Source organism: Arvicola amphibius, chromosome 2 (assembly GCF_903992535.2).
Source record: "Arvicola amphibius chromosome 2, mArvAmp1.2, whole genome shotgun sequence".
Taxonomy (NCBI): domain Eukaryota; kingdom Metazoa; phylum Chordata; class Mammalia; order Rodentia; family Cricetidae; genus Arvicola; species Arvicola amphibius.
Window position 1 is genome coordinate 145,372,455 of NC_052048.2, and position 14,420 is coordinate 145,386,874.

Sequence of the window (14,420 nt, forward strand, 5' to 3'; positions counted from 1 at the left end):
GCTTACACTTCCACATTAGTTCATTAGTGAGGGAAGCAGGAACAGGAATGAAAACTCAGAACCTGGAGGCAGGAACTGAAGCAGAGGCCATGGAGGAGTGCTCCTCACTGACTTGCTCCCATGGCTTACTAAGCCTGTTTTCTTGTACCACCGGGGACCACCTGTCCAGGGATGGCACCACCCACAAAGGGGGCCCTCCCATATTGATCATTAATTGAGAAAATGCCTAACAGATTTGCCTATGAACTGTATTTTTCTCAGTTTAGATCTTCTCTTCCAAGTGTTGTCTAGGTTTATGTCACATTGACAGAAATCAACCAGCAAGCCCCGTGGCTCCGCATCGCCTCCTGTACTGCTCCCTGGTGTCCCCCTCTGTGATTCTGAAATACGTAGTGAACAAGATATAAAGGTCTCATTCTGAAGCTGGTGGTAAGCGTGAGCCATACCCGATGCTTCCTTGGCCCCTGGGTGGATCCTTTGACAAAAATGAAAGTGTTCAGGGGTTCCAGCCTTGGGCCAGTGTCAACCAATAAATAACCAAGAGGAATTCATCAGGCCTCCCTGATAGATATGAACCCTGAAGCAGAGGCAAGCAAGGGAAGGAAATCACAAAGCCATTGTGCCTACAACTGCACTGTGTACATACTTTCCTGGTATACATATCTGCATCGTGTCCACAACTGTGCTGTATACATACCTGCACTGTGGTCACACCTGGCTTGTGTCCCCATATACCTTGTTTTCCTACCTGCTCCATCCTTGGTCTTCCATCACTCCTGGCATTGCCAAAGAAATGCACAAGGTCACAGCCACCTTAGAGCTGTTCTTAGTGTTCTTATGGTGATAAAAATGTAAGTCACTTCTGCTGTTTGGACTTCTTATGTCATATGTACTAAATATAATTTTATGACTTAAAATGGCTGGGGAAATCAAGAGAGGATAATGTTTTCTAACATATGAAAACTACATGAACTTCACATTTCACAGCCGTAAATGCAGTTTTCTTGGCCCACAGCTGTGTGTTTGCTCAGGAAGGAGCCCCAGCTGTTGGCACACCATGGTTCTGCTGAGTATTCAGACTAAGACTGTATATATTTCAGAAAGCATTTTCTGACCCTCATCCGAATGGCTAAACTCATAAGAACATGACTACAGCTAGATCCTGACATCTGTCTTTCTAAGCTTCCCTGGGACTTTTCACCTGGGGCCCCTGTCAGCCAACCTGCCAAGCAGATGGAGGGTGGTTGGGTGGAAAGTGTATGTCTGAGTGTTTGATTGAAGAGGTCTCTGGCTACTGTGGACATCTTACTCTGAGAAAATGGTATATGCCTGTAGTCCAGGAAAGTGGGTATATGCCTGTAGTCCAGGAAAGTGGGTATATGCCTGTAGTCCAGGAAAGTGGGTATATGCCTGTAGTCTAGGAAAGAGGGTATATGCTTGTAGTCCAGGAAAGAGGTATATGCCTGTATTACATAAAAATGGGTATATGCCTCTAGTCCAGGAAAGTGGGTATATGCCTCTAGTCCAGGAAAGTGGGTATATGCCTGTACTCTAGAAAAGTGGGTATATTCCTGTGTTCCTGTGTGCAAATTATTTTTACCTATTTATTTTATAAATATTTCCTTTTGGACATGTTGCCTTGGGGCCTTGCCTCCATCTCCAGAAAGGCAGCTATGGCTATGCTCTCCTGTCTCCCTAATCTATGCCTTAACTGCACTTTCCCGGCTAGCTCTAGACTGTGTAGATGTGCTTGATTTCTCTATGGAGGCTGGCTGTGACAGATATACTCCCAACTGATCCTCAACTAAGCTGCTTTTCTGTGACACCCTGGACATGGCTTCTTCTGACCCTCCTGGATGACTATGATGACAGGATGTACATCACACAGACACACACACACATACACAGAGACACACACAGACACACATAGACACACACACACATAAGAAACAGGCACACAGAGACACACACAGACTCACAGGCACACAGACACACACACAGGCACAAAGACACACACACAGGCACATAGACACACACAGAGACCCACAGGCACAAAGACACACACACAAGCACACAGACACACACAGGCACACATAGACACACACACAAGAGACAGGCACACAGAGACACACACAGACTCACAGGTACACAGACACACACAAACAGACCACAGGCACAAAGACACACACACAGGCACATAGACACACACACAGACCCACAGGCACAAAGACACACACACACACACACAAGCACACAGATACACACAGGCACAGACATACACACATAGATAAGGAGAGAGAGAAACACAGAGAGACACAGAGATGGAGACGGAGACAGAGAGAGAATGCTTCTTCTTCCCCTGAGGACCAGCACGGTGTGATAGAACCTAGCCATCAACAAGGAACATTCTGGAGCTCTCTGCTCCCTCTGGAGCTCTGTCTCTGGGAGCGCTTCAGCTCTTGTGTCTTACTGGCTTGTTTTGCCCAGCACCGTATCCTTTCAGTCAGTTTTGCTGTCTGTCCAAAAGAGCATCTGTATGTCTAGATGCCACGGTGGTGGGTGAGCGATACCCCAGCATGCACTACATATCACATGAGTAGACACAGCTCCGACCCTATCACACAGTCTCACACTGTACTCTTGCTAACAGGGTCTTGCATATGCCCTTGGCTCACCCCTTCCTGTGTTGGGCTTCTGTAGGACAGAGGAGGAGCACAAAGTGCAGGCTCACTAAACAGGACTCAGGCCGACCTGTCACCATTTCCCCGTGGGCTCCACTTTCACAAGGCAGAATAAGAATCTGGTGCTCGTTAGTCTGCAAGTGTGGAGCTCCCAAACCCGTGCTTTAACTGAGTGTCTCTGTAGGCACCTTTCCCCAAGAGCATCAAGAGCATGCCAGCAGCATCCTCCTTCCACAAGCGAGTAACCTCTTCCTTTTGGTTTTGACCCTCATGGTTGCCAGCATTAAGCCATGTGGCTTCGTTGCTGTCTGCTAGTGTTCAGAGACCAATCACCAGGAATCTGTTGGCACTGTGCTAGACTTGACAAATAAAAGTTAAGAGTACTCAGGCAAACTTGAAATTCAGCTCAACAGGGAATACCTTTATAGTGTGTGTCCCCAAACAGCCAGGTTTCAAGTCCAGCTGTTTATCTGGCGTCTGTGAAGGCTTCAGAACCATGTTTATGGAAGGGTCTGAGAAAGTGAGTGTAGGTCTGCATCCTTCTGTCTCACGCCACCAAAGTCTGCATCTTTCCATCTCACGCCACCGAAGTCTGCATCCTTCCGTCTCACGCCACCGAAGTGTGCCTCATTCTCCTGTGCAGGCATTTGCCTCCACCCACTGACTTGCATCCACCTTAAGAAGACACATGAAAACAAAGCTTGCAACATTGCACATTGACTGTATTCTAATAATGTGCTTGGAGCATCTACCATCTCCAAAAGCTAGTTCCCCCAACTTCCTTCATGTGTTCTTTCACTTCCACTATATTTTCTAAAAAGAATTAAAAACACTTACACCAAGACTGGAGTTACCACACAGTGGTAGAATACTAGCATGTGAGATTGTAGGTTAACTTCGTATAACTACCAGTAACTAAGTAACTAACCAATTAACCAATTAAATTCAAACAAAATCATAAATGTTTTTACTTTATCACTCAACCTCCCTTCACCAGGTGTTTTACATGTTTGATATTTTAGTATGAAAATGTTGTGAAAATAAACTAATAATGTCTTTGGAAACAGTGAAAAATAAAAAAGACACAGGAACTCTCCTGAGACACTGCCATCACAATTCCTTGAACAATTCAACTAGGAATTAAGAGTCCAGGGTTTTTCTTCAAAGGGTTCAAAGATGATTTTAAAAGTCAGGTGTCATTTTTCTTCCTAAAGCATGAGGCCCCTTGTCTGCATGACAAGAGCATTTCTGACTGAATCTTCTCCCTAACCACAACCTGCATGTTAGCAGAAGTGTAGACGGAAGCTCAGTGCTCTGTGGAGGCCACGTTCAGCTTGCATCCCTGGGAGTTTCACATAAGCAGGATTCTGCAGACTGCCTTCTGCTTCACCTGAGCTGCCCTCATTCTTGGCCTGGTTCTTAAAGCCTTTATGATCGACTGGCAAAATGCATGTCGTTATCCTGAATCTCACCCTTGTTTCTCACACTGCCTTGCATGCTGCAGAATGTTCAAAGATGGTACCATGAATTAAAACTCCAGGCAGCTCTAGAGAATGCCTGCATAGAATAAGTGAGCCATTAAACATCCCCAATGTGTTCTCACTGTAAAATGTCTCTCAATATCATCCCAGATACGTTTTATAAAGTACTAGTAGTAAGACATTAAAAATGACAAAAATGTCTTTAATCTATTTTTTAAAATGTAATCATCTGAGATATGATTCACCTCACCATAAACAGTGATTGCCCAGACCGGTCTGTCCAGCTGCGGAGTGCTTTGTGGAGCAGGAAGACATCTACTTTCCAAAAGATCCTCAGTGGTCTTGCCCCGCTGCTTAGGACTTGGGGCAAGGACAGATGGGACAGCACATCTCCCTCTTTTGAGCAAAACAACAAAAAATGCAGTATGCCTGGTCATTAACCAGCTATCACCACTGCAAGAGCCAGACGGACCCAGAGGGGTGGAGACGACATCCAGCCAGCCTTCCTCTGTCCAAAAATCACTGCCCTCTGTTGCTCGTCATGAGTGCTCTGACTGTGTGTGTGTGTGCTCTGACTCACTGTGTGTGCTCTGACTGTGTGTGCTGACTGTGTGTGCTCTGTGTGTGCTCTGACTGTGTGTGCTCTGACTGTGTGTGCTCTGACTGTGTGTGCTCTGTGTGTGTTCTGACTGTGTGTGCTCTGACTGTGTGTGCTGTTAGGACAAAGGGTAAGGTGGAAGCCTCTTCCTTCCGGAAACTGGAGGCCACTTGTGCCCATAGAAGACAGGGTGGAAGGCTGCCCATGCAGAGTCTAAGAAACGGAGGAAGCCAGCAAGTACAGGGAGAACAGAGGCAAAGAAGGCACTGGCCAAGCCTGATGAGGACTCTGAAACTTTCCTCCATTGTGGGGTGTGTCTGGCAGCTGCAGTCAATACCAGGGTTTCTCTTTAAGTTTATTTAAATAGTAATATAAATGATCAGACATCACTAAGTTTACTAAGCACAGGCTGAAGGGGCAATTGTATCTCAATTATGTATGCACTGTATACAGTATCCTTTAGGGACCATGTGTTTGAGTCTTCAACTGTTACAATACAGCAGATGCTAGGACACACCCTCAAAGCTACAGTGGCTCACAAAATAAAAAAAATTAAAAATAATGCTTTTTATTTATGCTTCAAGAATTTAAAAAACTCTAGGGTGAGCCTTGCTTGTGGAAGGCACAGGAATATCTAGCTAAGATTAGAGTTCCTTCAGACTGGTAGAGAATGAAAGTCAGTGATCCTCAGACCAGAAAATCCACGACCAGTCGTCCAAGGAAAACATAAGTCAACTGAAGGTCCATGCCCTGTGGCTCCTACTAAATTCCCCAAGCTCTTCACTACAGTGTCTCTACCGAGACCATTGTCTTTGCTCTTAGTGGGTTTTAGAGTCTAATCCCAGCTCGGTCCACCACAGATGTGGTGCTAGATGCTCTCACCTTCCTGGGGGTTGATGTTTTAACAGGAGAGTTTTATGATATCATATAGCACAGGTTTTCAAATACAGTAAGTGTAGGAATGGCTCCAGATGCACGGGTTCAAATACAGTGAGTATAGGAACGGGTCCAGCTACATGCGTACTGCCTGGACACAGTATGAGACAGAAGGAGCCGACCCTGAGAGCAGGCTAGGAACTGGTGCTACAAGGTGGATACAGCTGTCAACAGAGCCGGTGGCCCAGGGTAGGGACCTCTGAGACAGACCAGTGAGACAGACAGTCTAACCATCTCGTGGACAGCTGGATCTGCGGGGATAGCTAACACAGACCCTGTTAGCAGAGCACTAACGCTCCAGCTTAAGGACACCTGTAGGAGTGCTGAACGCACAACTCAGTATTCCAGGTGAGACACCTGGCCAGACCCTTATTAGCTAACCCCATAGCCCATTGCTCGAAGGTGTGGGCAGTTGAAGCAGGAACTCATGTCCCAGGGCCCTGCAGTGGGGACATCTGAAACAAGTTCCTGACAGCTAAATCCATGCCCCAGTGTTTCAGGGCAGGGGCATCAGAGGCAGACTTTTGTGGGTAGGGTCTACAAGACAATGTTCCCCAGTGGGGAAAGCTGTTTTGGGAGCCTGTTTTAATAATCAAACTAGACTCATAGGGAAGAGGTATACAGCCATAGGCCCCAGCTCTGCTGCCTGTCTGCTTGTTGCCATGATCCCTGCCATGATGGTCACAGATTCACTCTCTAAAACTATAAACCCCCAAAACCTCTTTTCACTAAAGATTGCTTTGCCCATGGTCCCTCATCACAGCAGCAGAACAGTAACTAAGACAGACCTGATGCTAGGAGGAATGCTGTGACATTTAGGCTTTTGTCATGAAATTCTCTTTGGCAGGTCTGTCCCTAGAACTTAAAGAGCCCTAAGTGTGTCCTTCTACAGGAGACCCTGTGCCTCCTGGACAAGTCCAGGCGCTAAATGCACTCAAGGACATCACATTTGGGATAAAACACCTGGATTCTCTCTTATTTTCTCTGCTGTCTTTCGCAAACACCTTAAACTGAGCAGTTTGAGACCCTTTACAACCTAAGAATCTTTAGTTTGAGACTCTTTACAATCTAAGAATCTTTAGTTTGAGAACCTTTACAACCTAAGAATTTTTAGTTTGAGAACCTTTACAACCTAAGAATCTCTGTTGACAAAAAAAATGACCATTTTAGGTTCCGCCTCATTTCTGTAACAGAAATTCCTCAAGTCCTCTGTGCCACCTCTGCCATTAACAGCTCCCGTTATAAGCATAGCGAATGACTGGTTTTATGTGAGGGCCTGAGATTCGTGACTTACTCTGCACCCAGAGTTACGCACCTAACCATGGAACATGTATCTTCCACAGATAGAGAAGAGAGGAGCAGGGCCTGAACTACAGTTGGGCAGCACTGTCTTTGGATGACTGTCCTGCCCCAGCAGCTTAGCTGTCATTTCAGCACCGGGGAACACTTCTGAGCAGATGCACTCCCTACGGCCACACCGTTAGTCACTGATGTGGCACCTGCTTATCTGTGTCTCCATGAAAGGAACTCTGAAATTTGAGGCCTGAAACTTTACTCAACATTCTCAGCTCAGCATCCTGGGAATTTACGCAAGCCTCAGTCTCCACAGCGGAGTTCTCCTGTGGGATGGAAGGAACCCCATCTCCCCATCCTCATGTTTAACGTCCAGTTACATGTGATCTTCAATGTTGTTAAGGTTTAAAGCCCACTTAGCCCTTTGCTTAAGCTTGCTGTGTGCTGGCACGAGGCTGGGAAGAATTGCCAATGGTTCAGGTTTGCTAAGTGACGATTTGGAAGTGACTTTAAATGGTTTCTTCTTTCCGTGGCTTGTGCTTTACTGGGAAAGACAACAAGCTGGAGTTTCGATAGTGGGAGTGATGAAGATCCCTTCCTGTAGGTGTCTGGTGGTTCTTGTACTCTGGCATATAAAAAGGCCCATGCCTCTGCACAGCTCAAAACTAAGGCAAAGCCTACATCAGTGAGGACGGCCAATCTGTAGCCTGTGCAAAGGCTTGGCTCCAACGGCCTTGGGGGTCCTTGAAACTCTCAGTGGTCAGATCACTGCTGCAAACTGATTTCTTTATTTTAATTTGAGAATGCTACCCTGTTCTTAAAACCTTTCATGTGCCCTGTGCAGAGGACAGGAACTCAAGAGCAGACAGCAGCTAAGAGCACACGGTGATGGAGTCAGAGCTGAGAAGTAGTTCCCAGACCAGCATTCCTGAATCGCCAACCCAGACGAGGGCCTCCAGCATGGTGTGACTTTAAGGCCATGTGCACTGCCTTCCACCATCAGCCTGCCTGGAGCTCTGATTCTCAGCTGGCTACAGAAAGATTACTGGATCCACATTGCAACCAGAACGACACCAACATAGACTTAAAACAAAGGAGTGCTCATGAGAGCCCATTCTCAAGGGTCATGTCCTCAGTGTGGGTCAGTTTTAAGAGTATTAAAGAATTGCCCACTCGTGAAGCTGAATAGATATTGAGAAACTCAAGTGTATGTCTCTAAAAATAGAGACACCAGTGGGGACAAGGAAAGACGCCCACAGGCGCTAACTGATAAGGAGACATTACAATCTTGGCTCACTTTTCGCTGACCCAATAACACCCAGGTTGACTTTGGTGTGACGTGTCACCGTGCAGGGCTCTTGAAAAACTGGGCCGTGTCTAGAGAGAGTAGTCCTGAAAGGCATGGGCCACGTCCCAGATGTTACTGAACTACAGGGACTGGGTGTGTTTTCCTTTCTTTGTCCCGAGTCCTAAAGCAAAGCAGGCAGCATCAGCAGAACTTCACGTAGGAGATGTGCCTGGCCTCACAGCTGGGGCAGAGGGGTCTGGGGTCTCTGAAAGGAAGTCACCAAAACGGGAGCAGAACTTCAAAGGCATTGATGAGGATGGCCCAGGAGAGGAGGTCACACAGAAGCCAGTGGGGTTGGGACCGGACCAGTACATGGTACAGGATTTATGCCCAGCTGACCCTCAGGATCCTTCAAACCCCAAGAGTCCAGAATAGAGGATGAGGAGAGGGCACAGGACCCTGTGTGGGAGTGATGAGTGACACTGTCATTCTCCTCTGTGGGTGGCCCTGTGGCCCTGTCTTAGGTGCTCATCCCCACAGGCAGGACATTCTCATTCACAGTGGCCGTGTGCTGCTGCTCTCATCAACCCAAGGACTGGTTCCTTCCTGCAACCACTCTGGAGATCCCATGAGTCCTGCTCTCACTGGGACCTGCTTTCAGTGAGGGTCTAAGATACATGGATATAAGGAACCCCCAAACATGCATTCGATTGGCTGGAAAGACTTAGCCCATCCCCCAATCCTCAAGTGGAGTCGGTGAACATGGTCCTGAAAAGTAGGGTCTTCATATGTGTCAAGCCTTGCATGGCTTCAGCAGACCCAGCACCTCCAACTAGGTCTGCTATGCTATTGCTAGCTCAACCCACCAAGTGTCAGGAAGGCCTGTGCCTGCTGAGGTGAAGGAGATAATAGTAGAACTTCACTCTGTACTTCTGAGTCCTCACTGAGCTGCCAGGGCTCACCATGGACCAGAAACCTCTGAGCAGTCTGGGAAGCTGGCAAGGAAGCTGACCAGGAAGCATGAGGAAGGACAGGGGTGACAAGATGACAAGGAAAATGGGTGGGAGGGTCCTGCAGCAGAGACATGTGGCTGGGACCACTGGCTAGACCAAGATCACGAGTGAGTCCATCCATGGACCCACAAAGCCCAAGAGGTCACAAAGTGACTGTATTTGCCCTGATGGAAAATGTGAGTCTCTTCCTTAGAGTCAGCAGAATCCAGCAAGAAAATGATATTGTAAGAAAATAATTTATAGGCTGGGTTTGAGGCAATATTTTATTTTTAAAAATGTGTGTGTGTGTGTGTGTACACACGTGTATAGGCCAAGGGAGGCGATGAGTGTGTTCCTCTGCTATGGCTCACCACGTTATCCCCTCTCTTTGAATCTGAAGATAGTCACTGCTTTAGGGTGCTTTTTCTTATCTTAGTGGCCAGCAACCCACTTCCCAGTGCTGAAATTCCAAGTCCGTGTGACTTGTGCTCAAAGTTTTCTGCAGCTGCTGGGATCCAGACTCAGGACTTGGTGTTTCTTTGCAGCAGGTGTTCTTATCTAATGAGCCATTGGCTCCAATCTTTATTTCCTCTTAGTAGTTTATTTTCAGGTTGACTAAGATAGCATACATATGCACATCAACAGATAAACAGTTAAAGAAAATATGCTAAATATATTCCATAAAATATTAGGCAGCCATTAGAAAAAAAAAAACCAAAATCCTGTCCTTTGCATAAAACATTGATAGAACTGGAGATTGCTACGCTGGAAAATAAGCCAGACACACAAATACAACATGCTTCCTCTCATCTTCAGAATGCACGCTCTAGAAGTTTCGATGCAAAGGTGAAAGGGACCTAGAGGAGAGGTGTGCAGAAGGAGAGGAAGCAGGACAGGCGAAGGGGGAAGATGTATATTTAAATGCCTGCAGAAAATGTCACAAAAAGTCTGTCATTTTGTACAACTGGGACACACAATAAACTTACTGCATTTACATAGGATCTAATAATAATAAAAAGTTAAACGACAAAAAAAATTATGTGGAGAGTGGCCAGGAAGAAGGATCTCTCCCTTCGAGAACTTATACGCAACAAACACCCCTAAATTCAGAAATCTTTGGTCTTTAACAGGCTTCAAACCAAGAATGGCCATGGGTCACCCACTGCTGCCTCTACTCCACTTCCTTTCACTGTTCCAGCCATTAACTTGCAGGCCGGCGTGGAGGACACAGAAACGCGCTGTGACGTGGGCTTTGCTGAGTGACTGACGCCTGCCCCAGAGTGCGGCTTCTCTTTTAATAGGACTTTTGTTTTAGTTGCATTTCTTAAGCTGATTAGTAAGGATGGGATTTTAATTGGGGTCCCCATTTTCTTTGAGTCTTTGGAAGACATCAGCGTGGGTTTTTTTTTTCCAACACATAATTAATCAGTGGAGGAAAATCTTCCCAGGAATCGCTTTGTTCTTCCTCATTCTGCAGAGAATTATCCGGTCTTGGTCAAAGCAGGTTAGACCTCCATACAAAAGATATCTTAATGATGTCAAAACGAAGAGCGTGTTTCTCACCTTTGGGCCAGAGAGAGAGGAAGAGTATCTTTTTCTTTTTTAAAGTAGCCGGCCTGTCCAAAGCCTCCGGCCCTCACTTCATTATGGCTGGACTCGCACAAATCCGCACAAGTGTGAGAGCTTCCTGCCTGGGCCCCAGAGCAGCAGTGGGAATGGCCCTCCATCGCCGCAGGAATGCATTTATGATCATGCGATGCTTAAGTCTGTTTTTATTTCTCATTTTATGGAAAATGCAGCCGTAATCCCTTCAGAATTCCCCTCTGCTTAAATCTCAGAGAGCGTTCTCGGCCGCCTCTTAACGTCTCAAGGGTCCTTCAAATTGCATAAGCCCATATTCAACAGGTAAAGCCCACTTTGTTCTGTAGAGATGGCTGGAAATAACGCAAAATTAAAGATTTAATCTTCTGGGGGCCGACGCAGCCCTTCCTTGGTCTGTCACAAAGAAACTGAAAGTCTAGCTTGCACCTCCTCAAGATGCAGGGAAGTCTTTGATTGGCAGTGCCTGCTGCATTGATTCCCTAAAACTGTGTTGCTAGAAAGTTTATTAATACAATTAAACAATTAAGAAACCAGGGCAGCCTGCAAGGATGTGGGAGAGCTCTTTCCTGGTGACGGCTGCTTCCACTAGCAACCTAACGCACTACATTTACATGCAGGGGAATGAAGGGACCAAGCTTTTGTGACAAATTAAATATTTTGTCGTACTGACAGGAGAACGCTGGTCCTACCAACATCACTCAGAAGTGGCAGTCAAAACACTGATGTGAGAGGGTAGAGATGAGCGGAACCCCTGGGGACTGAACGTGTCACTAGGCATTCCGGGACTTTTAAGCAGAACAGTCTGTAATTGAATTAACTCCCCAAATTCAGTGTTTCTAGAGACATGATAGGCAATATTTGTGTCTGCTAGCTTGCTGCTAAAACCAGGCCCACAAAAAGATACTTGGGTGCTTATGCAAACAATCTGCCCTGTCTCAGGCAGTGGGAAGTCCCCTGTAGATATGTGTTGCTTTAACTTTTCCTAGAGATATGTGAGCAAACACCTGTTCGCCCCAGATAAGGCACCAGCACAGTAAAGATCCCACCCAAGTCCAGCCTGGTGAACCGCTAGAGTTAACGGATTTCATTAGAGAACATAGGGGAGGGGCTCATGCTCACGGGATTGTAGATGACCCCAGGGCAGCCGTATCACCACCCAGACCCACTGTCACAGACGGTTATTTCGTGGAAACTGCATCATGGAGTCCCACTTTTGGTGAGCCTTCCATCTCCTATACACTCTAGAAGTCCCCGAGACCCCTTGCAGCTGGAGAGGGGCCAGGACAGAGTCACGGCAGGGCCACAAGATGAGGGTCCTTTGACTCCCACACTCTATGGAATGCTAACAGCTCCATTACCTCTCCAGCAGACCTGTCACTATGTCCTGTATCTGGCTGCTAATTTAGTTGCCATGGCTACTAAGCCCTGGTTATTCGTACTCAGAGATGGCTCTGATGGTCATGGTGTGTCTGGATAGAATTGGCACGTTGTAACAACTTTGTTGCTCAGCATTCTGTCTGTCCTTTTGGGATCCCCAGGAGGAAAACTTACTATCTTTGGGAGAAGGATTCTGAATGGAATGGGAGGTCTCGGGGATGGGCATTCACTGAAATGAAGAGGAAATTCAAGGATGGAACTGAAGTCTACCTAGGATGGAGCAGTTCTGGGCTGGAGCCCCATCATGGCTGTCCTGGTGGGAGTTCCAAGGCAGAGCCTTTCACGTTGTTGGACAAATACATGGACCATGTGGAGGCATCTACTAGAGAAGAGAGAAGATTCTAACTGCAGCCCGAGGATGCTAAACTTGATCGGGTGACATGGAGAACAAGAAACAGCTGCAAGCTCTGCAAACCCTGAATTCAAGCATAGTGATTCCAAACGGCCACAATGAAGAGAAAACCCAGCTCTGGCAAAGCCAGGGGAACTCTGGAATACCCATGACCCTGAGGTCACACACACATACACACACACACACACATGATTCTGAGAGGCATGGCTGGAAATATGAATAAACCCTGCACAGTGAGCAAAAGATGCCAGGGAAACAGTCACGTGGGCATGCATGAATGGAGAGGGACCCTGGTGGTATAAGATTTTCTTTGCCCTTTCTGAGGTCATACCTCCTGCAGGATTGTGTCACTACCATCACGGCCACCAGTGAAGCCTGACACTAGAGGCTGACCCTGATCTGGGAGCAAGTGAAGTGGGCTGGACCACCCAAATGCCCCCATTTGGGCTCTGGAAACCTGCGCTTGGCATTCTGTAACCTTCATTTGCCAGTATTTTTATTTGTACCCCCAGTGGCATAGGAGCAGGCAAGAAGTACCCCCAAGGACACTGTCAGCAGAAACTGGGGTCATCAAAGGCTCCACAGCAGCTGCTGAGGGTTGACACATCTCAGAGCACAATTGTCCAGATTTTCAGCATTTGGGTGTCTCTTCTTAATGCTCAGTGAAACAGAGGATGAATGTGGCCACAGAGATTGTTCAGGCTGGGGCCTCCCCTGATGATGACCATAGATTTCCCCGAAACAATATAGCCTGTTGCCACTGCTTTTGGTTGCTCACCAGCTTAGTGATAAGACCCTGTTGCTAAAGACTTCTACCTTAAGCTTAGGCTGCAGAGAGATCAAGCTGGAACTGATCTGGAAGCTTCTTCCCTGCTGGCTAGATGCCTTAGCGCCAGGTGGTGCTTTGAAAAAGCTTGCCGGATAAGAAAATGTATTAGCAGACTTATCTGGCTGTGGACTGTATGTGCCATATAACTGAACCATTAGGCAAGATGTTGGTGCTATGGTGGCATAATTATTCTGGGAGCTGTCAAACACTTTCTGGTTGAATTTGAGGCACACTTCAAAGGTGGGAATTCATACCCAGTACTGAAAACCTGGTCAAAAGTTCAGGGCTTGGAAGGTCATAGGCCCTAGGCAGGAACCTATGTTGTTTTGAAGAATGGAAGTATTGTCAAACAGCCTTCTACATACTCATGTTTATACGTAAAGATTTATGGTGCTCTCAACTGTGGTCAAAGAAACTTCTTTTTACACTGAACATCATGGTGAAGGTAATGTAGACATTCATCATGGCCAAATTAACACATCTTCCCAGAAAATCCATCCAAGGAGAAGCAACAGGCACCTGGAAACTTGAACAAGGAAACCCTCTTCTAACTACACTCAGAACTTGTAACCTCTCGCACATGGGCCTTCTCACTGCCAGATTGGCCCATCGTAGAACTCTCTGCCTCAGCCCTCCTCACCTGTACCAGTGACTCACGGGCACGACCAGGACGGTGTGTTAATTTGACAGTCAACTCAACAGGATTTGATATCACCTAGGAGACACACCTCTATATGTGTTCCTCCTGAGGACATTTGCAGACATATTTAACTGAAGAAGAAAGGCCCATCCTCAAAGTGGGTGGTACCTTCTGAGGCAGCCCAGATAGGAGGAGTCTGAGAAAAGCCCTATCACCTGCCTGCCCCTCATTATTTTTCCTGAATAAGAGTGTCTGCCATTGCCACCGTTGGACACCTGCTTTCCAACATGG